Source organism: Euprymna scolopes, chromosome 23 (genome assembly GCF_053919585.1).
Source record: "Euprymna scolopes isolate OS-2025 chromosome 23, ASM5391958v1, whole genome shotgun sequence".
Classification (NCBI taxonomy): Eukaryota; Metazoa; Mollusca; class Cephalopoda; order Sepiida; family Sepiolidae; genus Euprymna; species Euprymna scolopes.
This window is the reverse complement of record NC_136504.1, coordinates 58,687,632-58,714,721: the sequence shown is the minus strand read 5'-3', so window position 1 is coordinate 58,714,721 and position 27,090 is coordinate 58,687,632. Positions and strand designations below refer to the sequence as shown.

General features: G+C 30.6%; 1 protein-coding gene across 3 annotated transcripts in view; it reads right to left on the bottom strand.

The window, feature by feature from the left end:
• Positions 1–27,090, bottom strand: part of LOC145245926 (uncharacterized) — a 472,493-nt gene that overhangs the window by 260,024 nt on the left and 185,379 nt on the right. The window contains exon 1 of one of the 3 annotated variants that reach the window (XM_080107668.1): positions 24,546–24,584. The exons of the other annotated variants lie outside the window; for them this stretch is intronic. The gene's annotated coding sequence lies outside the window, so the exon portion shown is untranslated. Of the gene's footprint in view, positions 1–24,545; positions 24,585–27,090 lie in introns of those variants that run through there. 3 annotated transcript variants of the gene reach the window in all.

Here is a 27,090-nt window from a genome sequence, read left to right as displayed (position 1 = left end):
ACTTTGCTAAATTTCCGAAGATGAAGAAAAAAAAAGATTGTACAGCTTTTGAACCGGACAAAAATCAAACTTAAATTTTTTTATTTTAATCCAAACCTAGTTTATTTTTATCCAATTCAAAAACTAATAATACAGGGAGGCGGGGGGGGGGGAGTGCTAGTGCACTTACTGATCCGCGTTATTTTTTTAAATCGTATTTCCAAGTTTAATTAAAGTTTTTTTTTGTTTTTTTTTATCCAATTGTAAAGTTAAAGTATAGAATAGGTACAAAACATCCTACCCTCCCTACATTAAAAATGGCTTTTTTAAATAATAACGTTATCATTTCAGCACGGATCAATAAGTGCACTAGTACAAAAAGCAAAATGTCGTAGTTTCATTGATTATGTCATTTATAATCTTTAGTTTATTCATAAAGCAAAACAATTGATTGGAAAAAAAAAAAAATTTAATTGATTTCCTTTATATAAAAAAAGGAGCCATAAAAATAAACATATTGAGTGTTTTTCTTTCTGCTGAAAAACGGCCTCATTCTGATTTTTTTTCTGTATGTTTACATATTTTTGCTCGGTGTTTCGTCGGGTGCAAAACTTGTACCCGTGTCATATTTTTATTCTGATTTTTTTTTTTTTTCTTATAAAATGAACTGAATGATTTCAAATTAAAAATATTACGTAGATCGTTTTATTTTACTTTTATTTTGTTATGTAATCTATTTATGTTCGGCAAATTAGAAACCTGGGCGATGCCGGGTAGCCCTGCTAGCAGAAAATATTTAGTGAAGTAGTAAAGAATTTAAAAATGCTTCTTTTTTCTCTTTTCTTTTTTTAACTATAAAACAGGACCGGATATTTTATGCATTCAAAGCAAATTTTTCTGGCACGACATTAAATTTAGTATTGGTAATAAACCATTTTTATTCTTCATGTTCCCATGCTACTCTTATGACATGGGGAAATTGTTCAAAATGCAAATGGACTTTTCTTTTCAGAATAAATGTAATTTTCCATTAAAACTGATGCTTCCATCCTTCCATAATAAAATTTTAGCAATCATCTCACAAAGTTAATGTTTCTTCTAATTTCAAAAATTGGATAATAACGAAAGTTGATGTGGTTCTTAAAAGCTTAATTATATAAATGAGTCATTATTTATCAAAGTGTAAAGAAAACACCCAGAGATAAAAGCTAGCGCGAGTAATACGTAATATGATAGTTAAACGATGATGAATATTATGAGAAGATTGAAAACCTTCACATGCGATAACAGTCGACCCAGAAAGCGGCAATTCTTTCCACTTTACTAGAAACATCGTTCATGAAATGCAAGGACAAAATAGAGAGGAAGCGAAAGTGATAAGGTTGCTAAAAGCAAACCCAAACACCACTTTTCTACTCTTCAATTAAATGTTTTATTTTGAAATCTTTGAGAGTAGATGGACTCGTGAAAAGTTCACTCTCAGCTCAAGAAAATAGGTTATTTAATATAAATTACTAACAAGGTTGAATAAAAAACTTGTGTTTTTGATCACAGTCCATAGCATCATATTACCATTTTTTTATCCTTATTTTTCTTATCTATATATCTATAAAAGTGTGAATATGTGTATGGAGGACACTTCTCAATCTATATACTCAACGAATTTTTGATCTACAGACTTGAAATTTGGTATATAGGGCATTCAGACATGTGGAAAAAATCGGTTTTCATCTAGAAAAATAGCTGCTGAAGAGTCAAAACAGAAAAACTGGAACTTGTGAGAGAGGGGGGGGAATCATCAGATTTTTATCTATTTTTCAACTGTTTCATGAATGCGTGAATAGTTCACGTGAACGATTCCTTATGTTAATAATAAGTAGGTTTGAAAACACTATTTAAAGATCGTGTCAGGCTAGCTTAATAGTTATTGCAATTGACTCACTATTTTTTGGTTTTGATTTCGATCTCAGCTCGAGTATTTTTTTTTTTACTTACAAAAAGTGAACTGTTCAGAAAAAAACAATACTCATATGTGCATATTTCGGTTTCTGCATCAATTAAAATATTATATTTATGTGTATTTTACGACCAGACAACGCTAGGCGGCTTGATAGTATTTTATAATATTCAGTTTTATGAGTAGAGTCCAAGGATTTAGTCAGCATTGATTGGATGGAAGGTAGTGTGATAATTATTCAAATTTATTTATACACCCAATTTTTCTTCAAGTTCATGAGGATATGTACGCTGAACTCCTTACCAACATTTCAATCCATAGTTTTTTTTTAATTTCTATAATTTTAAAGTTATAAATCTAGAAAAAAAAAAAAAAAGAAAAGAAAAAGTAACATATTGTATTTTTTTAGGAATGTCATGTGCAAATGCAGATCCCACCAAATATATGCACTTTGAACAAAATGAAACAGTTTTCCAAGTAGCCTGTGTAAAGTAATCTTTATATTATTAAACTAAGTCTGGGTTCTAGACGTTGCCCAGGTGTTTGGAGGTGTGTGTTGAGCAAAAAAAAAAAAAAAAGTGGTAGTAGGCATACAGGTTCGAGCCTGTACCGCGAAGGAGGGAAAAAAACAACAACAAAAAAACGTGACGGGAGTGACGAACGTCAAAATTTAGGCAAGTCAGTCAAAAAAAGTGGATAATTTTAAAAAATATCTGAAAAAAAAAAAAAAAAAAAAAAAAGCGACCCCTCCCTGTAGAAAACTGCCCTGTTGAGGATGAAGGAATTAATGTTTTTGACCAATTTATCGATATTTGTTGTCTGAATGTTCAAGGTTTAAAATGATACCAGTTTCGCCACGTTCCAACATGTCTGTCAAAAGTTTTAGGCAGACATACAAACATACATACATTCATTTAAACAGACAGGTGAGATTTATATTATTAAACTAGTGGGAGTTGCCCGGGTGAGAAACATGGGGGGGGGGGATAAAAAAGTTTTAGTGTGTAGGTAGGATCGAACCCGAAGCCCTGAGGTGAAGTTGGAAAATAAAATGTGAAAAAAACATGACACGTTAACCAATCGGTCAGCAAGAAAGAGTTACTGAAAGCCGTTTGAATTTATTTAAATAGAAAGAGAATTGACAGGTGCCCGCACCTAATGACTTAATGAGGTCAAGTGGAAATCGTGGAGTTAACATTTTCTGCGAACGTTATGACGCCGTGAACAATAGCTAGTCAATAGTTAACATTTTCTGCGGGACAGTTTTTAATGAGGTCAATAACTCGGTTTGTTTGTTTTTACCCAACTTTGGGGAAAACCAGCTCCCCGTTTATTAGGGGAGTGTCCAGAGGAAAGCAATTGTTTGATATGACGCTAAAAAAGCCGACATTGACCAAACGTTTACATCGCTTTCCGGAGACCACCGGGAACTGCCGATTCGAATCCAGTTTTGCTTTTTTATACTGAAAAGCGAAAGATACACGCGACGATCTAAAATTCTGGGAAAAAAAGCATGTGAAAATCAGGCAAATTAAATATACACGCGACCCCCGTTTGTAACTCTTAGAATCATTTAGACGTGATATAAAAAGTTTAAAGAAGGAATGAGCCGACTGAAAAGTCCAGCAACAAAGCCTTTTACAGATATACACAAAAAGCGACCATACATACATACACACATTTCCGCTTTTATATTTATAGAAGACTAGCAGGGAGTACCCAACGTGGCCCGGGTGTTTGTAGGTGTGTGTGTTGGCGAGGGGGGGGGGAATGATCAAAACAAGCCTGTTTTAAAAAAAAATGTTGGCCGGGTGTTTGGAGGTGTAAAAGAAAAAAAGTTTTAGTAGGAAAGTAGGCTTGAACCCCGAACCTTTGACGTGGAGGTGGAAACGAAATGGAAAAAAACCTTGGGACCTAACCATCTCGGCCACAAGAGAAGAGGAATGAAAAGCATCTTAATTTAACATTTATAAAATAAAATTGACAGGTGCGAGAAACTTAAGTAGCGTGATGTTTGACCTTGAAACATGATGTGGCTGCAAGCCAGTTTTTGTTTGTTTTATACAGAAAAGCAAAAGAAACATGCGGCGATCAAAATATGTGGAAAAAATAGCGCGTGAAAGTCGGGCAAATTAAATGCACACGCGACCCCCGTTCTTAAGTCGTAGATATTATCATTTAGACGTGACATAAAAGTTTTAAGAAGCGAGCCGAGTGAGAAGGCCGACGAAAAAAGCCTTTTGCAGACATACACAAAAAGCGAACATACATACATACATTTTCGCTTTTATATATATATATATATATATATATATATATATATATATATATAGAGAGAGAGAGAGAGAGAGAGAGAGAGATGTCTAGAAATATCAATGCAAAGCAGCAACTGTTCAACACGTCTACGGATTTTTTTTTCTTATTAAAGTTTACCACATTACTCGCAATGACATTTGCATATTCTTAAAAAATAACAGAACAATTACATCTTTATCACTCATTATGACAGTTAACTTTCAGTCTAAGCATGGAATAACTGAATATTGGAATGATTATCATATATTCAGAGCCGTCTTCAGCAGTGACGTAGATTTCATCTTCCCTGCACAGCTTACGTTAACACTAAACTATACAACATTGTCATCGTACATTAACTATAAAATTATAACTCTTCCACTTAATTATACAAATATTTTATTTAAAACAAAATACAATTCGCACGAAACGACTTTTTATCACACAGAAATACATAAACAACCCTGGTTGGTTTAATAAATACAAAGATAAATATTTTAAATTTTACACTGTTTCCTCATTTGTTTTATTCCTTCGTTGCTTTTTGCAATAATACCCAATATTTTGCCCCCCCCCTTTTTTTCAACAATTCTAGTGATTCATAAAGTCGGAAAAATGTGATACAGCACTTACATGTTTAGTGAAATAAATCATCACACTGCATACACATAAGTATGCAGTGTGATAATGTATGGAAGTGAAACCTGATCATTGAGGGTTAAGGATATGTGTTGCATGGAGAGAAATTAAAATAATACAATGGATGTGTAATGTGAGTATTAAAAATGGGTTTAAATTTGGTAACCTCAGAGGAAGATAAATCTGGACAGTATAAGGAGATGTGTGTAGAATTGGTGACTTTGTTTGCATAATCACATTGAAAGAAAGAATGAAAGTGCTTGAGTTAGTAAGTGTAAAAGGGGCAGTTAGTTGGGCCAAGAAAACAGAGGAAAGTAATAAGGATCAATTTGAGTTTGTTTTGCTTTACGGCATATCAACCTTTTTCAGCTTATTTAATGTCAAATCAAGTAAATTTGGAAAACGTTTCTATACTTCAAGTTGTTTGTATGTTCAAATATTTATCCATTTTGTTTAGTTTATTTGTTTTGTAGAAGAAATTTTTTTTTTTAAAATTTGCAGTACATGATTGAATTTATTTCATTGTGGACTGTTATCCTCATCTTTATAGTTGTTGTTTCACAACGTTTCAGCCGACTATTCCTCTTGCCTTCATCACGACGGGATAAGAATGCCGAATCTCTTAACTGTATCCTCAGTAATTAATGTCTTCCATAGTTGTTGTTGTTGAGTCTCTACGGTTCTAGGTGAGGATTGTCTGAAAATATCGGTTTCAATCCTACCCAAAAAGCTAGCCAAAGGATTAGTTAGACAAAATGTGGTGAGATGACAACAACTATTGAAGGCAGTAATTATTATTAAGAGATTCAGCATTCCTATCCAATCGCGGTTAAATACCCGACGAAAACCAGAGGAATAGTTGGCCGAAACGTCATGAAACAACAACTAAACAGGATAACAGTTCGTAAATAAATGAATATACAAATTACTCATCTCAACGGATTCCAATAATAAAATAATGATTGAGTTTTGCAAAGGGAAAAGAGAACACAATAACATCAATGTTTGGTGCACTTTAGGTCAAGAAGCCAATATTTTCAGACAGTCTCATCTGGTAGCACTAGAGATCGATTTAAGAAAGGGATAAATAAAAACCTGGTTAGAGATAGGATAGTTTGAAAGTCAACTTTTAAAAGTCGTCCAACACATGCATGTAAAATAGACATTAAACCGAATATGATGATCAGTACATCATTTGAAATCATAAATATCCAGATGTGCTCAAACTCATGATCACTTTGGAAATGTTTGAATGAAAGAAAATTGTAAGAGTAAATTCTGACCGCGTACAATGTATGCATATTTGAAACTTCTTGTGTTATTAACGTTAGAAATTAAAACACCAAATTAAAAAAAAAATCATGGAAGTCGCTCTAGCTAAAAAGAACAAAAGATGATTAATGCAAAGACAGGAGATAACTATTTACTTAAGTCTTGAAAACGTCAAGGCTATAAGATAGGAAGAAAACAAGAAGAGAGTTCCACAAGCCTGCTATTCTTGGAATATGAAGATGTATGTATAACGAGAAGTGAGAACTATGCGAGTACAAAATCAACAAACGAACCGGCACAAAGGAAGCAAAATATAAATCAAAAATTTTTTTGACAATTTATATTTTTAAAATGTTCAAATGTTTTAGCAGTATAAATTATTTATAATACGAAAGGCATTCCAAAAGTAATGCCACCTATTTTTTTTTTTATTCTACCCAAATGGATCAGAAGGGATGCAAATTGCATTATGATGAATGAACTTGTGCATTCATGACCTAAAAGTTTCATCTCTCTGTCACAAATATTGGCAGTGTGAGACTAAGAACCTGTCATGGACGTGCATCAGAAGCAGAAAGGTGTCATTGAATTCCTGGTAAAATGGTGGTGACTATGCAGAAAAATAAATTAAGTAACACAAAAAATTTATTGTTTTAATGGTACCACTCCTGTCTTTGTAGTTCTTCAATTTTTGGAGTTAAAAGAAAGCAATTTAGAGTTAAAAGAAAATGAGAGGCTTTTACTTTTGGAACGACTCTTGTAGAATTGAAAATACAAAGTAGGATTCAAGTATTAATTTCTATCAAAGTTCAAAGATCTCATTAAACATGCTTTGTGACTTGTATTCAGTACTTAAATTGCATTTTCGTGCCCACTGGGACATTTCTTTATTTCTTTGAATTGAGAAAATTCTAAAAAAATAAAATAACATAAAATAAAAAATAATAAAAAAACAAACTATATCACTTAATAAAAAAAAAAACGAATTTGAAAAAGAACAGTTGTCATTGGAGCCATATTGGATGAGGGTATGTAAAGAAAATCAGGGTTACAGAGTAGGAAGATCCAACTCCTAGAATTGTAAAAATTCAAACTGACTCCTTTTTTAAAAAGCCTTCCAATATTCAATATCTGTTTATTCTTTGGAGATTAAAATACCCGAATCCGATTCCTAACATTTGGATACATCTATTAATTAACCGGTTGCTATATGACCTTCACAACTAGACATGACAACCCATTGAGCTACCTACTTACATGTCAGCGAGAGACTCAGATATTTTCTGTCAACAAAAAGATTATGGAGTATTTGGTGGGGTCAAATATTACAAAAGGTTTATTAGTGTAGCAAAATGTTACAACTTGTATATTCAGTGATTTTTTACTTAATCCTAGAATATAAAACGGTCACATTTAAAAGATAAATGAATGTGTATAGAATTTACCAAAATATTCATCTATATATATATAAAAGCGAAAATGTTTGTATGTATGTATGTATGTATGTATGTATGTGTGTGTGTGTGTCCGCCAAAAACTTTCGACAGAACAAAAATTGACAAACTTGGTATCGTATTGAAGCTCCATCCTTCGGCCGAAAAATATCGAAAAATTGGCCAAAAACATTCATTTTTTCACCCCAAAATCGACAATTTTCTACAGGGGGGAGGGAGTCAACAAAAACCGCCCTCTCATGATGACGACCGGTTCTACGTATGCGTCAGATGACGTCATGACCTGATTTAGTTTAAATACTGACTGAATTTCATGTACGTCGTGTTAGCTCAGTTGGTTAGAGCGTTGGGTCATTATCTAAACGTTTTGGGTTTGAATCGTGATGTAGATGTCTTCTTTTTTTTTTTCGATTTTAAATTTAAATATTGAAGCAGGGTTATTTAAGCCATTTTTCACGTAACGTTCGTTTTTCTGTTGTTTTTTTTTACTTCGCTTATTCTTAGGTTTTCATTAACACCCCCCACCCCCCGACCACACACACCCAAAAACACTCGGGTACCCACCAATTTTTAAATTTTAATATTGAAACGCTTATTTAAGCCATTTTTCACGTGTTTTTTTTTTTTTGGTGTGGGGGGGGGGGTAACGTTCGTTTTTCTGTTTTCTTTTTTGTTTTCCAGATTTTTACATTTAACATCGTTCGTTTGCCTTATGTTAGTTTTTTTTGTGTTTTTGTTTTGATTACCCCCCCCCCCGCTTTATTTTTCAGATAAGTTTTAACGTTCGTTTTTCCGTTTTCTTTTTTTACTTCGCTTATTCTTAGGTTTTCATTAACAACCACACACACCTCCAAACACTCGGGCAACGCCGGGTACCCCCCCCGCTAGTCTATAATATAAATCTCACCCGTCTGTATGTATATATATATATATGTCTGCCTAAGACTTTTGACATAAGCGACGGATTTTCCTGAGATCAATATTGTTTTGAAGCTCAACCCTTTGTACAGCGAATATCGAAATATTGGCTACAAATATTAATTCCTTCACCCTTAACTGGGCACTTTTCTACAAGGAGGGGTCACTTTTTTTACCAATATTTTCGAAAATCATATCTTTTCATTTGACTAGCCTTAATTTAAACCTTCGCCAGTTACGGTTTGGCGATGGACGCAATGGCAAAGATGTCAAAGTATTTTTTTTTTTTTCACAGTCTTTTCCTCCTTCGTGGTACGGATTCGAGTCTGTCTGCCTACTACCACTTTTTTTTTTTTTTTGCTCAACACACACCTCCAAACACCCGGGCATCACTGAATGCCCAGGCTAATAATGAATAAAAGAGAAAGATTTTGTTTTGTGTTTACAACAAAGTTATGAATAAAATCCAAAGAATTCAAATAATACGAATAATCAATTCTTATCTTAAAAATTCAGAAACATAATATCAAATCAATATGAATATGAAACAGAAATGGAAAAATCTGGAAAAACTACCAAAAAACTGTAAAGAATGACTCACCACTTTATATTCTTTTGCAGTTCGCAAGGACCTGTGGTGTAGTAGATGAAGCTACTTAGTAAAATTCAGTTGTAAAATTACACTCTTCTGGAGGCTGAAGGTTCAATTCACAAAGTGTAATTGCAAATTACTTAGAACTTCTATGCAGCCATGGCTGACTGAATAAGAGCATGCTACCCGTGGATTAAATAAAGGGTTCTGTTGTAAATTCCCTGCAGATTTTTTGAGTTAGACAGAAAAATTCAGGAGTTCAACAAGATATACCTGCAGGTTGGAGGTTGAACCATCTATCACACTAACAGTGCTATTAAAATGCCAAATTCATACTCACAATAGAAGAACAACAGCTTTTTAATATACTGATCATGTGGATGCGATGAACATCATGAGATTCGCTAATTTGCATATTGCTTTGCAAAACGACATCTCATAAATTATGTTCTTTTTTTTTGTTCCAAGTCAACCCTCCAAAAATACAACTGATGTTAATAACATTCACAATCCTTATCACAATCCAATAATATTTGGCAATCATAAACTTTATGGCCGACACGTTCATTAAATTTCCATCAGACATGTGCAAGACTTTGCTTTATCAGCGTTAAATAATATACAGGGGACACTTTGGTGACTATCAGTAGAAGGTGTGATCCTGAATAGACTGAATACTCACTGAATTTTACATGTGTCTGATGTTTTTATCTGTGAGGTTATCTCAAAGATAACGTCTAACAAAACCATTCTCAGACTATTCCTGAACTGAAGAGGGCCATCACAGCTTGAATCAGGACAGTGCTAAGAGAGATGTCAAAGTTAATTTTATACATTGTATCCAAGTGTGCGCGCGCGTGTGTGTGGACATGGTACGGAATTTTATTTGAATCAAATGTGTTCGGATTGCAGAAAAGCTCGTGAATATTATTGACGATTTCATAAGTGGCATTTTTTGAGGGGGGGGGGTCACACTGTACTTGTCAGAAAACATTTCACCAACACAACTCATTAATCAATTTACATTTACCTGTAGAGAAAAGAACATGTATTTCTAAATATTAAATATTCAGAAAATACCTTGACAAAATGCATTTATATATATTAAAAGCTGAATCTACCTAACATTGCCCGGGATGCAGTGAAGTCATTTTAGTTTTTAATTCATATTTTTTTGTGAATTTCTTTTTAGACTTATGCAAAAATAGAAATAAAAATTCAGTTGTAGGGGCAGACAACTATATTCTCGAATTAAAAACATATTCCTCTTGCTGATTTTGATTTTTCTGTTATAATTAAAAACTGTTTCAATATTATAATTGTTCGGACAGAAGTATATCAATTTTTAAAATAAAATGTAGCAAAGTACATTATTATAGTGTCAATAACATTGTGTAACAACAACTGAAAACTGTCAAAATCAAAGTCTGATATGCCAGATTTAATGCTACTTAGGTTCAACTGTTCAAATCTCACAGAATAACTTTATATGATGCAATGCATTGGAGTTTAATGACAATGATTGGAAGATGATTTTTTTTTCATTTGTTGCTTATTTTTATTTCTCTATTGGGACATTTCATTTGTGAATAAGTGCAATGATATTTTCTGTAAGGTTGAATGACAAGTCTTAAACTGACTGGAGACAACTTAAAAAAAGAATGTTTTCAATGACAAAGTTTAATCTATCCAAGTTGGTCAGTACTTGACATTTTAATTCTCATAATCCATGAATGTTGTTGTTGTTGTTGTTGTTAATAGGATCAGATTATTAACTTCAATTAAGTGGCAACTTCAAGTGAACATCTTCACAAGTCACGTGTACTTGCGGTAAAAATATTAATTCAGTTAACATTCTCTATCCTCTTCTCTTCATAATGATATTAATTAATCCCTAAAATTAGTAAGAAGAGCTAAAATGTTTACTCCAAAATTAGAAACATTGTTGTAAGTGTTCCTTACCAAGACTTGAATAAAGAGAAAATGTTCTAGTCTTTGTTTTCCTTAAAAGTGTAATAATTGGTTTAGAAATCATAAAACCGTCCAGGGAAAAACAGACAGGTGTTTTTTTTTTGTTTTTTTTTTTTAAACATAAATGAGAAATAAAAAATAAATGGATTAACACGTAATCAAGCGTGACCTGAAACTCTTTTTATTGACTACTACAGTGAGATGTAAAGGAGGGTCTCACTTCTTTCTTTGGATTGCTCCACTTACTCTTTATCTTCACCTGAAACCGGAGGGGGCGTCAATTACAATGTTTCGGTCTTTAATTTAACCTGACTGAGGATTGAATCAAAGCCTCTTTAACCATTATGTTAAAAAGGCCAATACTAAAAAAAGTTATATATATATAGACTTTTTTTCTCTCTTCTTTTTATTGCTCCATTTGACTGGAGATCGACTTCTCTTTGAGCTACTGCACTGTCCGGAAAAAAAAAAAAAAAAAAAAAAACAGTTTTCATTATTTCAGCTGTTTTGAAAGCTTTCCAATTGGATTATATGCATCGTCACGCTGGACTTAATTTTGGACTCCATTCTCTCTAAAGAACTATTTTCACATTTCGGATCAAGAGAGAATTTTCATGCAAGCTGAAATATTATGCATGGTTTGCTTTTATATTTTTTTTACATACCCAACATTTTTTCAATTCTTTTCTTGGCAATTTATAACTACAATAAATTGCGGTTTCACTTAATGCCATAACTAGCAACTTCTAGCATTGCTACAAATATAATTTGCTGATTTCTTTATGTCCTGATAAAAATAACAAGAATAGCATTCAATAAATTTTGATTGTAAAGTTCAACTTACAACAGTTCTAATTTTATATTTATATATATAATTATTTACACAATCAGACAACACTGCAGCCTACACAAAATGTGAACTCTGCATCCCAGAAGTCTTAGATTCGTTTTGCCCACCTTTTTTCATTAGTAAAAAAAAACCAAAAAAACATGCAAACTCGGAATTCAAAACCAGAGTCACTTGCATGCGAAGAGAGTACACCATCACCTGAGTCACCATGTCACATTCAGGAACATCTATTGATTTACACAAACTAATAAACCCTGGTTGAAGGCAACCTGAAGGATCCCCTTCAGTTATCTGCTGTAGGATAAGGTACTACTTTCTTTTTTTATTAGATTCCTCCACTAACCCTTGATGATCACTATATAACGCTGACTGTTTAGCAAGAAATTATTAAGTACTATTTTTCGAGTCTTTGATATGATCCGAGATTATTAACATTAACCATTTTGCCAAATGAGTTTGTCCAAAAATACAATCGGCAAATGAAGTAAATATGACAAAACGTTTTTCTCATTGATTGAATTGAAAGAATTAAGTACCTTTTTAAAACAATTATTAATGCACTAACTTCAATAGGAGTTAGTGATATGTCTCACGGTTTAAACAAATCATGAATATCATGTAATAAAAGACCCGAGTTACTGAGAATGCAAAATAGGTAATAAAAAACAATATTCGATCAGAAGAAATACTATAAAAAATCAGTTTGATTTATATATTAACTAGCAGGGCTACCTGGCGTTACTTGGGATCATTAGAAAAAAAAAAAAATATATATATATATATTAAAATAATGTAACATTTTTGCCCTTAAAGCACTACTAAAAAATAATAGCATTGCTTTCAGCTTTTATTCACTAGCTTAGCATTTTGTTAATTGTTTATTAAATTGCCTTTTAACACAGATAAAAGCAAAAATGTTAGAATTCTTCATCTGAAAAATATCACAGTAAACAAGTAATTTACAAAATGCTAGCAAATAAAAGCTGAAATGTTTATTTTTACTTGTAAGATTTTGTAGAATGTGTTCGATCAGATGATGAACAGCTGAATGTTTAACCGATCACCATGGAAACAAGTGGAGGGGTCAACTGCTTGGGTTTATGCACTACATCAAGGACCGTTGTGAATTGCCTTTACGAGCACCTCTCACAGATTATTAGAGAGAACATCTTGAACCTGCTCTTGGCCTGCTAAGCTAACAGGACACACATAATTAAACTTCATAATGTTCTGAATATAGGCCTCTTAAAATTTGGCAGTTGAAAAAGACCATTTAGAATAGTACAACAAAATGTTTGCCATGAACTTTTAAATTTAAATCTAATATTTGTTTTTTGTAAAATGTTCAATTTTATATTTGTTGAATAAATTTAATCCTTTATAAAATTTTTTTTAAGTGTACCGACATATAAATGGTATCACATTTAACATCTACTCGATCAGATATGCAGAAAGATACCTTGTACATACCCGGCATTGTCCATGATACAATGAAATAATCTTAGGTTTTAATTCTTATTTGTTTGCATATATTTTAACTTAAAAGTAAACAACTGTTATTATATCTTTCAATTTAAAATGAGTCATCCATTGCTGATTTTGATTTTTATGTGATTACTAGCAGGGGTGCCCGGCGCTTCCCAGGTGTTTGGTTGATTGTTTGGTTGTTCGGTTTATTGGTCTATCAACAGCTGCATGGTCATTTAAGGCCAAATAAGTGTTCTCTCTTTTTTGGGGGGAGGGGGGAGGGGGTCTTAGTAGAGTAGGTATTCTTTATCCAGGTGTTTGGAGGTGTGTGTTGAGCACAAAAAATAGAAAAAAAAAGTGTTAGTAGGGAGAGAGGTTCGAACCAGTGACGTGAAGGTGGAAAAGAAAGTGAAAGGAAACGTGTCATTTTACCGCTACGCTACAAAGTCATAGGAAGTGAAAGCGTTGAAATTCAGCAATCTCAATCAAAAAGTTGACTTACTAACAAGTGCAGTAACCAAGGTTCCATTTATTTGTTTCCCCCATGATGTTGGGGAAACCACTCACCCCCAGAAAAACACAAAAAAAAAAAAAAAAAAAAAAAAAAAAACATGCGAGAGGATGGAATAGTGTGAATTTTATAAAAGTCAATCAAAATAAATCTAGAGACGACCTTCATTCGTAAATCGCAGATATTATAATCTAGGAAGTATATAAATAGTTCTAAAGATTAGTAACCCACACCACCCCCAAGAAGCCTGGCAAAAAAAAGTACAAAAACGCACGAGGTCGTTTTGTCTTATTTATATATATATATATATATATATATATATATATATATGGAGAGAGAGATTTTAAAATGTTTCATGTTAGCAGTTGTTCAGGTCAGATTAAATAATTAAAAAAAAAAAAAAGAACAAAAAAGTAGTATCTAGTTATATTATTATATAGCCAACAACACGGTACAATGAAAATTGGCTAACTAGAAGCCAAATTTGACTTGTCAACTTAAATGCTATTAAGGTCTGATTTTAAACATCAGACAACAAAATAATTTCATATGTTAGATAAAATCGTGAAAGATAAATTAGTTTACTTTAAATAAAAACAACAAAAAAAACAAACTGTGCTACGTAAGAAATATAACGGTTGCTGCTACTTCTATTGCTATGTCGATCATTAGTGAAAAATGCCACTATTTTAAATGAATTAAGAATGGGGTACAATCTGTTTGACAAAAATTAATATTTGTTAAGCTATAGTCGATAAATCGATTTTTTTAAATATATCGTTTTAAGCAAAAACAATATTACATACCTAATTGTCATGTTAAAAATAGTAATATATCAAAAAATTACGAAAATTCGAGTAGAACAACTGCCATTGTGTTTTTAATAATAATAAAAAAAGGTGTATTGCTATAGACAACAAATATTGCAGCCATGACAAGTAATCTAAAATATGCCTTTCGGAGTTATGTCCCCTGCTTTTAGCCTCCTACTGCCTACTTTATAATGTCCAAGAAAAATGCGATTTTACCCAATTTTCCATAAAAAATTATTTTAACTAGAAATAAATTTCTACTCGACTTTTCGTCATTTTTGGATATATTACTATTTTCCGCATGACAATTAAGTACATAATATTGTTGTTGCTTATAACACATTTTTTTTTAAATCCATCTGTCGAATGTATCTTAACAAGCACACCCAAAAATCGAATAAAAGTACATTTTTGCTACTAAGAACATAGTCAAGTTTCCGCAACAATCAAAATAAAATATCGAGTTTGTATTGATGATAATCAAAATAAAATATCGAGTTTGTATTGATGATAATCAAAATAAAATATCGAGTTTGTATTGATGATAATCAAAATAAAATATCGAGTTTGTATTGATGATAATCAAAATAAAATATCGAGTTTGTATTGATGATAATCAAAATAAAATATCGAGTTTGTATTGATGATAATCAAAATAAAATATCGAGTTTGTATTGATGATAATCAAAATAAAATATCGAGTTTGTATTGATGATAATCAAAATAAAATATCGAGTTTGTATTGATGATAATCAAAATAAAATATCGAGTTTGTATTGATGATAATCAAAATAAAATATCGAGTTTGTATTGATGATAATCAAAATAAAATATCGAGTTTGTATTGATGATAATCAAAATAAAATATCGAGTTTGTATTGATGATAATCAAAATAAAATATCGAGTTTGTATTGATGATAATCAAAATAAAATATCGAGTTTGTATTGATGATAATCAAAATAAAATATCGAGTTTGTATTGATGATAATCAAAATAAAATATCGAGTTTGTATTGATGATAATCAAAATAAAATATCGAGTTTGTATTGATGATAATCAAAATAAAATATCGAGTTTGTATTGATGATAATCAAAATAAAATATCGAGTTTGTATTGATGATAATCAAAATAAAATATCGAGTTTGTATTGATGATAATCAAAATAAAATATCGAGTTTGTATTGATGATAATCAAAATAAAATATCGAGTTTGTATTGATGATAATCAAAATAAAATATCGAGTTTGTATTGATGATAATCAAAATAAAATATCGAGTTTGTATTGATGATAATCAAAATAAAATATCGAGTTTGTATTGATGATAATCAAAATAAAATATCGAGTTTGTATTGATGATAATCAAAATAAAATATCGAGTTTGTATTGATGATAATCAAAATAAAATATCGAGTTTGTATTGATGATAATCAAAATAAAATATCGAGTTTGTATTGATGATAATCAAAATAAAATATCGAGTTTGTATTGATGATAATTATTAGACTGGCTCCCCTTTATTATATAGATGATGATTTAACAGTTTCTACTCAAATACATTTAGCAATAACATTTTTGAAGTACGATTTAATCTTTACATGTTACATTAATTCTTATAACTCTCATTAGATTTTTCAATTCATAACACAAGATGTGCGTGTGCCATTGGTTTACAATTGTTAGCCGTAACGGGGGATAATGTTGGTTATATTTAATAAAATTTGTTTCGTGCAAAGAGGACAAAAAGGGGGTGGAAGCCCTTTGTGAAAATTCAGATTTATACAAGATATTAACAATAGGTATTAGACATCAATTAATAAATATTCCCTTAATTCAAATCTTTATTTGAGTATTTTAAAGAATTTCTAAGAGGCATAATTGGAATAAGAAAATTAAAATTGTTTCAGGTCTGCATTTTTATTCATGTTCACTAAACAAGATTAAACAGGATTCACTTAATTTCAATTTCTTATTAAAACCTCTTAAAATTAAATCTTCAATTTGAGACATTTTTTTTTACTATAAAAATCATGACTTTAATTAATATTGGAATAAAGATTTTAGACTTAAGGTTTAGGATTATTATACAGGATGGAACGATAGAATTGTCCTCCTAGAAAAGACGACATGATTCCATTTCCGTTTGATGAAAACAGATTGCGTAGTAAGGGTTATATCTTAAATTTTAAAGAAAATTCAATTTTTTCAGGTCGGAATAATTTTTTATTCATATTCATTAGAGACGATTTAGCAGAATTCCCTTAATTTCAATTTCTCATTAAGACCCCTTAAGCTTAAATTTTAGACGTTTTCTACAATGAAAATCATGTGATAGAAATAAAGATTCTAGACCTAAGGTTTAGGATCATTATATATTGATATTAAGCTTTGTGGGGGCGAAAAAAACACAAAAAGGAAACCTGATTTTCATGAATTATGTAATGTATATTCTCAGCAACACTATGAGTAACGTGAACACTTTGTGTAAAGATTATCGTTCAAGGCGTGCCCCCCCTCCCCCAAATTAAAAAATAAGTGAGATACAAAAAAATTAAAAAAAAAAAAAAAGAATTGTTCTATGTACAATTTGGAGTTATATCACGTAATCGTAATAAAATTTTAACAAGACCTATGTGTATGCTTGGATACAGTGTGAACTAATGAACTAATTCTAATTAAAAAAAAAAAAAAAAAATGCTAGTGAATAACGTCAGCCTATATTAATTTTTTTTTTTTTGTAAACTTGAACCATTTAAGAGCTGTGCCTCTGAAACTGCATCCCCACCCCAAAAGAAAAAAAAATTAATTAAAAACTAATGCTATCCATATTATTTATATTCGTCATGGAATGGATATTTTGCTATTTACACAGTATAAATATTAACACTTGTTAAATACTAAATTTCTCAATACACCAAACCTGACTAGAAGCAAAACCCCACCACTTCAATGTAGGGGTCCTTAGATACCCTAAGAATTTTGTACTGTTCTCAAACCACTTGTCTTAGGAATTTTCTTGCTTCTCCATCATTAACATGCAAAAATTTAAACAGACCAAATATCAAGGTCTCATGTATAATATGAAAAGAAACTGGAATCTTAGGCAAATATCAATCATACCAGTTCTTATAGGTGCCACAGAGCCTATGAAAAAGAACCTAAAGTCCTACCTAACTAATATTCCTGGTGAACCAAGTGCTAAGAGATCCAGACAATTGCACGTAAGGAAACAGCGAGGATCCTAAAAAGAACTCTCGGTTGGTTTCTAATAAAAAGCAGGGCGATGTTGGCAGCTGGTTTGGCTGCTCCATACCCAACGTTACACAGGAGCTCCTTACGCTTCAGTGGCAATGTTGAATGAAAGTATGTATATAAACAAAGAACAATCAGTAAGAAATGTTATTCTTTCTATCTATGATGCTTATTTTAAGGTTAAAGGTCAACAGTTATAAAATCGATTTCATTGAAGGATAAAAATCAACCCAAACAATTTTAAAAGTAATATACTTTGTTTTGTAAATTTTGTAGATGAGGATTGATAATTTGTATTATCTAAATTATTCTAGTGACTATTCTTATCTACAGACGATAATATCTAAGAATAACATAAGTATATTAGAACTTATAATCAGTCATGGCTGACAGGACTAGAACAATCTATCCTGAGGATTATTCAGTCCAAAATTCGATTATAGATTCCTGAGCTTGACTAGAAGGCTACCAAGTTCAAAAAGATGTATCTGAAGAAGCCCTGTGGGTCATATCGGCTGAAACGTTATGAAAATAACAAGCAAGATAAGAATAATAGAATAATTTTATAACTACATATATTTCAGGACTATCCTAGCATAAAAGGGCATTTAATAGCAGAAAATTTTTTTTAAATAATATACTGGTGTTTGTCCAGAATTTTCCCTAAAAAAGCAAAAAAAAAAAAAAAAAAAAATATGATGTATGTATCCATGACGAGAAGAAAATTGTATTCCAAATGTCACGTAATTTGATCAAGTAATTTTATTTTAAAAATAAAATTACTTGATCAATTTAGTAATTAAGCATAACATGGTAGCTTAACTTTCAAACACATCGGCAGACGGCGCTCCCATCGCTCAACTGAAGTATGGAAGCACAAAATAGAAACAATACCTCCGCTTTTCTTCAAAACTGCTTACTTATATATTTGGGCAAAATATTAAGATATTTTGCGTTAATATATTTATGTTTTAAAATTTATCAACAGAAACATGAAAAAACAATGAATGTGTTGCGATAGGTGTATCAGAATTTTTGACACCCCTAACAGAAAACTGAGAATAAAATAAAAAAAACTCAATTTCTTTTTAAAGTGGGTTAATTTTCTGTATGGAATATACTTCCAAAATAAACTATTAAAGTCGTTTAAAAAATAATAGAAATATTTTTTATTAAAAAAAAAAAAAACAGTGTTTACAAAGTGCCGGTGCGCATTAAACCGGCCATTTTTCTTTACGTATGAAATCGATTGAATTTTACGAGTGAAATTTTTTTCAATTTTTAAACTTTAAAAATTTATCAAAATTTTTCTATTGGTTCAATTTTTACGATATTTTCAGGGTCAATGTGAAATTTTATGCTCTTTCCAATAAACTGAATATAATATTTCAGACCAACGTTTTTTTTTTTTTTAAATTCACCCCCCCCATTTTGAAATGTCTATTAAAATTTAAATAATTAACTTACTCAACGTTTTGTATATCACAAATTGAATATAAAAGATTAATGAATAAAATATTATAATTTAAAACAAAATAAAAAGTGTTTTTTGAAAATTTACCTGAAGTCCAAAGTGTAAAACCTTTTTGTTTTTAAAAACATGTTAATTTTTTTTTTTTAATGAAAGCTCACGTTATGCTTATATCGTCAAGTAAATACCGGATGCTGACAAAATTTTTTTTTTTATTTCATTCAATGTTTTATTTTTTTTAGATATTAAAAAAAAAAAAAAAAAAAATTCACTCGATAAAGTAGAACCAAAATATAATAATCAAAACAAAAACTCGTGTATTTCATTAAGAGAATTAAAAAAAATAAATAAATAATCGGTCGACTGGGTTTTTTGTTTAATGGCAAAAACTTATAAGTGAATGTGTGCTTTTTTTTTCATATACAGAGGCCCCAAAATACTAATTTTGGTTAACAGCACAAAATAAAAACATTAATTATGGCGTTTATAAGTCACCGTAAGATAATCACAAAAAAACCCTCAGAGATTTGTCTCCCTTTATTTGAACAGTCAAAAAAACTGAGTTCGCTTTTTTTTTTTTTTTTGAATCCTTGTTTAAAAAAAGTATTTTATTTAAACAGGACATGGAATATAAGTATAAATATGGATAAATTCTTAACAATGAAAGTACACATTGAATAGAATTTTTTATAGGTAAGTGATTTTTTGGAATTTACATATATTTTTTATAATCGAAACAAGTAAAATTGTTGATTTTCTTAAAATCTTTTCTAAAGAAAACCAATTTAAAAAAAACAAATATTGCTATTAAACTTATTATTTTTTAAAAATTTGGTCTTTGCTCCTTTAATTGAAAAAAAAAACAAAATTAGGGTTTGAATTACATTTTTCAAGTAGTTATAAGCTTTGAAAGATAGAAGTTGATTTATTCAAGTTCATATACAGCATTTTTAATGGCTGCTTCTGATACACCTATTGTTGCAAAATTTTTTTTGAATCTGTAAACTTGTTTATTAATTCCTATTTATTTATTTATTCTTGGCAAATTATTTAGATATTTTTAAAATATATTTATTTACAAAAACATGAAATAAACAATGAATGTATCGCATTTTTTTTTACAATTTTAACAGTTACAAAATACGGAATACGCAAGAGACAAATAGTTAAACAGTTCTACGAATAAACGTATTAGAATTCAAAACAATATTTCACGTTTCTAGAAATAAATGTATTTTCAAAATACATAGATAAATGAAACAAACATTTTTTTAAGAAAGCTTCAAGCTGGAACACAATGCGACACATTCATTTTTTTATTTTTATTTCTGTAAATAATTTTTTTTTTAATATCTAAACTGTTTACCAAAATATTTGACATTAACTTAAATAGTTATACACATATATATATATATATATATATATATACACACACACACACACACACAATAAAAAATAAATAAAAATAATAAAAAAATAAGTAAGCAGTTTCGGAGAAAAGCGGTGGTATTGTTTCCATTTTGTGCCGCCATACCTCAATTGAGTGATGCGGTAGCAGTGTCAGAAGTCGCCATTAAAAATGCGTGATAAAAACTTGAATAATTAGACTTACTATCTTTCGAAGCTTATAACTACTTGAAAAATGTAATTTAAACCCTATTTTTTTGCAATAAAAGGAGCAATGACAATTTTAAAATAACAGGTTTAATAGCAAAATATGCAATATTTGTATTTTTAAATCGGTTTGCTTTAAAAAAAGATTTCAAGAAAATCAACGAATTTTAACTTACTTCGAATATAATAAATATGTATAAACCCCAAAAAATCACTTACCTATAAAAAATACTAATCAATGTGTACTTCCATTCTTCATTGTTAAGAATTTATCCATATTTATATTTTATATTCCATGTACTTTTTAAATAAAGGATTTTTTAAGAAAGGATTAAAAAATATTGCGATTTTTAAATTGTCATTATCAGATGGTCACAGAGAGGGTGTGTCTCCCTTTCTTCCAGTTGAGAACTATGGTGGCCTGAAAGCGCTATGATTAATCTCCCCTTTCTATTTCTGACATGTTTGCTGTCAACAAAAGTTAATCAATATGGGTCACCATACTTGAAAAAGAATCATATTCACTCATAAGTAAGTTTACTTTATAAACAAACCCCTCGACAAATTTTCCATTTTTTTTTATTCTCTTAAAGAAATACATGAGGTTTTTATTTAAAATATTTTATTTCTTCTTTATGGAATGAATTTTTTTTTAAATATCTAAAATAAAACAACATTGAATGAAACAGAAAAAAATTGTTGTAGGTGTTTAATTTTTTCAGGACAATATTTTAAAAATGTGAGGTTTCACTTAAGAAAAAAATCAATGTGGTTAAAAAGAAAAAAAACTTTACTTTACAGGTAAATTTGCACAAAACTATTTTTATTTTTATTTTTTTTTTTTGGAATAAAAAAATCACATTTCTATTATTTTCTAAAAAGATTTAATTGTTTATTTCGGAAGTATATTCCATAAAGAAATTAAACAACCCACTTTAAAAAGAGAAATCATGAGTTTTTTTTATATTTTATTCGCAGTTTTGTGTTAGGGGTGTCAAAAATTTCCCCAAAATTCTGACACACCTAGTGATGCGAGTGTTGTCTAACGACGTGTTTGAAAGTTAAGCTACCATATTATGCTCAATTACCATCAATTTACAAGATTTTACGTGAAAAACAAAAACAAATTGGTAGCTAGGCGAACAATGATGATATAACGCCATCTTGAAATCAGGCAGAAAACTAGAGAAAGAACTCCAAATAATTCAAATTTGTGAGAGTTTAGAAATCCATTCTTAACATGGGGGGGGGGGTAAACATGGGAAAAACTCAAATTTGCTTTAAAAATTATATTTTTTTTATATAAAATTAAAACTACATCATTTTCGGAACAATATTTTCTTTACATCACGTAATATGTACATCATATAGATTTTTCGGTAAATGTGTACTTTAACGGCATAAATTATTTGATAGATAAAAAATGATAAAAACAATGTTTTATATAAAAATAGTTTCTATAATTTTTTGTCTGTCAAATAATTTACGCCGCTAAACTACACAGTTACCGATTTTTCTTTATTTTTAATATAGGGCGAATTATGGACAAGTACCAAAAGGCTAAACTAGATAAAAAAAAAACAAAAAAAACAACTACAACAAAAAAAAAAAACGGCACTTCTGCAGTATTCAGGCGAGCGCCATTGTTAGGGGAAGATAACTCCAATTTCTTCTTGATCAAATCAATAACAAACAGGATTCATTTTTTCCGGACACAAAAATATTTGTAAACCAAAACATTTATTGTATATAAATGTATCAAAAATATAATTTTAATTGCGTAAGAAAATGATAAAACAATTTTGTAATTAAAGCAACATTAGATTTTTATAAAAATATATAGTTGTTTTGGGTTACTTTTTTTCGAACAAATACATAATTTGGGTTTGTATTACTGTACACAGATTCGAAAAAGTTGTCAAAAAACAAATATATAACAAATAAATGTTATCAAAGGCAAGATAAGTTACTTTTCTACCTAACTGGATATATTTTTCGTGTTTTTATTCAATGTAACATGTTTATTCAGCTCGAAAACCATACAGTGTTTATCGATGTATTGGAAAATTCAAGATGGCGTCTGACTCTCTCTCTAACACGGTAAGTTTCGGGACAGGTGTTATAAATAAAAAATTGGATAAAATACTGTTAAAACTCGCTCAATAAATGTTACCGTGATTAAGGTTGACATATATTCTGCGTTTTTTAACCGTATTTTGTCTAGTTTTTTATTTATAACACCTTTTCCCAAACTTACAGTGTTAAAGAGGGAGTGATGCATGCGCCATCTTGAGTTTTCCAATATATCGGTAAACACTATGTTTTTCGAGCTGAATAAACATGTTACATTGAATAAAAACACAAAAAATATATCCAGTTAGGTAGAAAAGTAACTTATTGCCTTTGATAACATTTATTTGTTATATATTTGTTTTTTGACAACTTTTTCGAATCTATGTGTACAGTAATACAAACCCCATAATTTTAATGAAGCATTTTTCGAATTAAAACAACTTTGAAAGGTCAACAAGACATTTATAATTTAAATAAAACCGAAAAGCGCCACATAGCAACAGTTTAGTGAAAAAAAAAAAAAAAAAAAAAAACATAGCGCTTGCCCGAATACTGCAAAAAAAAAAAAAAAAAAAATCTGTTAAATAAACGTGTTTATAAAAACAAACGGTTACACACGATCTCAACGTGGCGGCAGATATACTTCATTCAAACATGTCATTTTCCATTGAAGTGATAATCGATAGACAAAAATACTTTGCAAAATGATTTAGATCAATGACAGTAAAAGGGTGCTTATTTAGAATTAAACCTATTTTAAAAACAAAATGACAAAAAAATCTTTAAAAAACTTTACCGTGTACGTACGCGTCACCAAGATGTCATATTCCTAAAATCGCATAAATTATCACGTAGCTTTTTTTTTAACTAAGAAAATCAAATTTTATGACGAAGAAGCGATACGTTATGTTTTGACCCGCCATATTTTATAAACAAGATGAAGACAACACAATTCAAACTACCGAGATCAAAATCAGCCTCGTAATGAATACAATTTACTATTAAAATCGCTAAAAAGCGTTATATATATATATATATATATATATATATATATATATATATATATATATATATATATATATATATATATAAAACAAAACTACTTGATCAATTTGCGTAATTTTTGGAATATGACATCTTTGTTCCGTAACGGGCATGTAAATCATATTCTATTTTTCTAAATAAGCACAAAAAAGAAAAAAAAAAAAAAAAAAGAAAACAGAAAATAGGTAGCATCAAAATATAACTGAAAAGAAAACTTCTCTAAAAGCATTCACGTTGAAACCATGCAAGCCGGTGGTTGTATAGGGAATGAATTAAATTAGTGTGCGGAATTAAGGTCAAGTTTTTAAATACCCCCGGAAAATAAAATTGCGGCATGAATAAGGAAGAAAAAAACAAAACAAAAAAGTATACCAGTTTTTTTGTCAGATCCCTATTTTAGCAAAAAAATCCATCCTAACTGAAAGAAATGTATGGGTTGGTAGCATGCAGCAGTGTGTGGTTATGTGAGAGCATTTCGTTAAAAAAATAAAAATAAATAAATAAATTACAAAAATAAAATTAAACAAACTATTGCATTGTGTTGAAACATGGCTTACCTAAGAGAGAGAGAGAGAGAGAGAGAGAGAGAGAGAGAGAGAGAGAGAGAGAGAGAGAGAGAGAGACAGAGAGAGAGCACCAGAAAACGGCCGACAAGAGTTGATGTCCTTCACATGACCTACACAGACCTGTGTTTTTTTTTATCTCCGCTATAAATCCTCCTTTCTTTCTTTTTTATTGTTAATCGCTTTATCTAACCGTCCGATGAGCAATCAACAGCTAAGACCAGAAGGTGGCTCTTCAAAAAATGCAAACATTGAAGGCCATAAATTGATATAGTGTTATGACAAGTGTGAATGAATATCGCAATGCTAACTTTAAAAATAAGGACTACTTAAAAAAAAAAAAAAAAAATAGATAAGACAATCACATCAGTTTAGATATGCTAAATTAGGAAACTATAATAGAACTAGAGTTTTTTTTTAGACCTTAAAAACGGGCAAAAGTTATGGCTCATCGACCTGAGAGCGCCTTAAACTATATATTTTGATGCTACCTGTTTTTTTGTGTGCTTATTTAGAAAAATAAAATGATGTACATACCCGTTACGGAACACGGATGTCATATTCCAAAAATTACGTAAATTTTACCCTAGATAGGTGGAACCAGTTTTCCCCGGAAGAGGAAGTTTCATGGGAGTTTCAAGTTCACAAGCGTTCCCCAGTTGTATCTATATCCTAGTCAGGGTAGATGACAACGCTAGGTCCTTGCAGTTCTTGCAGAAAGGTGTCATGGTTAAATTTGTGCTCATTTTCACATTAAAAGCTTATTTCTTACTGTGCATCAAACGGATGCAATAATAATTAGTTCGCTGCACTTTATCATACAAAATGTCAGTCAGATCAGCCCAATAGTTTCAAAGAAAAAGTGGAACGAACAGACAAATATAATATACGAGAGGCATTCAAAAAGTAATGCTTTCTATTTCTTTTTATTCTGCCTGAATAGGATTGCAAATTGCATTGATATGATGATTAAATTATGCATTTATGATCTGTTTGTTGCATCTCTTTGTTGCAGATATTGATGATATGAGACTCTAAGAAAGCCACTCCTGTCATGGATGTGCGCTATTAGCAGAGATGTGCCACTGAATTCCTGACAAAATTGCATTGAGAATGGTGTTGACTGTAGAAAAATAAATTCTAGAGCGCATAAGATTGCTCGTTTTAATGGTACCACTCTGGTCTTCATAGCTCTTCAACTTTTGAGCTAAAAAAAAAAAAAAAAAAAAAAAAAATGAATAAGTGGCTTTGCTTTTGGAACTATACTTATAGAATTACATGAAGACCATTTTGTATTATAATGGTTAAAGTGTTTTTAGTAGGTTAGGAGCTAAAGTTCAATCCTAAAACTCAGGAAATGTTACTTTAACCCCTTTGCTAAACACTCGGCATTATAAAGGTGAAGGATCAAAAAGGTAAGTAAAGTAATCCTGGGAAAGTTGTGGCATCCTCCCCGACATTTCAATGTAGTTGCTAACGAAAGGGAAGTTTCGTCACCCTGAACTATGATCGACTAATTTACTTGTGCTTTTTATTTATTTATTTTTTTTGCACATGAAAAAAAAGGTGTTATTTCTGAAGTTTTTCAGATTAGTATTGATAATATATGTAGTATTTGGACTACTGTTCTCATCTTGAGTGTTATTTTCACATTTTGACCAATGTAAGAACCCGTGACATAGTGGATAAAGTACTTGGTAAAATTCAGTTGTAAGTGACACTCTTCTTGAAGTTGAAGGGTCAACTCTCAGAATACAATTGCGAATTACTTAAAACTGCTACCAGGTCATCGCTGATATATATATATATATATATATATATATATATATATATATATATATATATATATATACACACACGAGTCGAGAAGATACAGAAAAGAACAAAGTTTATTTACTAATGATCAGATTTCTAAATACAAGATAAAGTGATAACTTTCTAAATAGGAAAACGATGAAACAGTTTAGAAATTGAAATTACTTAAATGGATATTTAAAGGATTTTCCTTTGGTATATAAGCTCCACCTCAATTGTTGAGCTTTATATTATCTCCTTTTAAAGAATTTTTCAGGTCATGTCATATGCTACTGGTACCATGTAACCCAGTACTACCTGCCTCATAGTCGGGTCACCGGCGACTAAACTGGTTCCCCCACCAGACTTGTTTGGTGAGGAGGGTGGCTAGTCAACCTGAAGGATTAAAAAAAAGACCTTCCAAAGGGGCGAATGAACCCTTTTTCGGAGTCAACGGCCAAATAGCACCGTGTGTGTTTGTGTGTATGTATGTGTGTGTTGGGGTGGAGAGGGCTCCCGTAAGCCGTGGTTAAGGTAACCTTTCTAGGAGAAGCAAATCT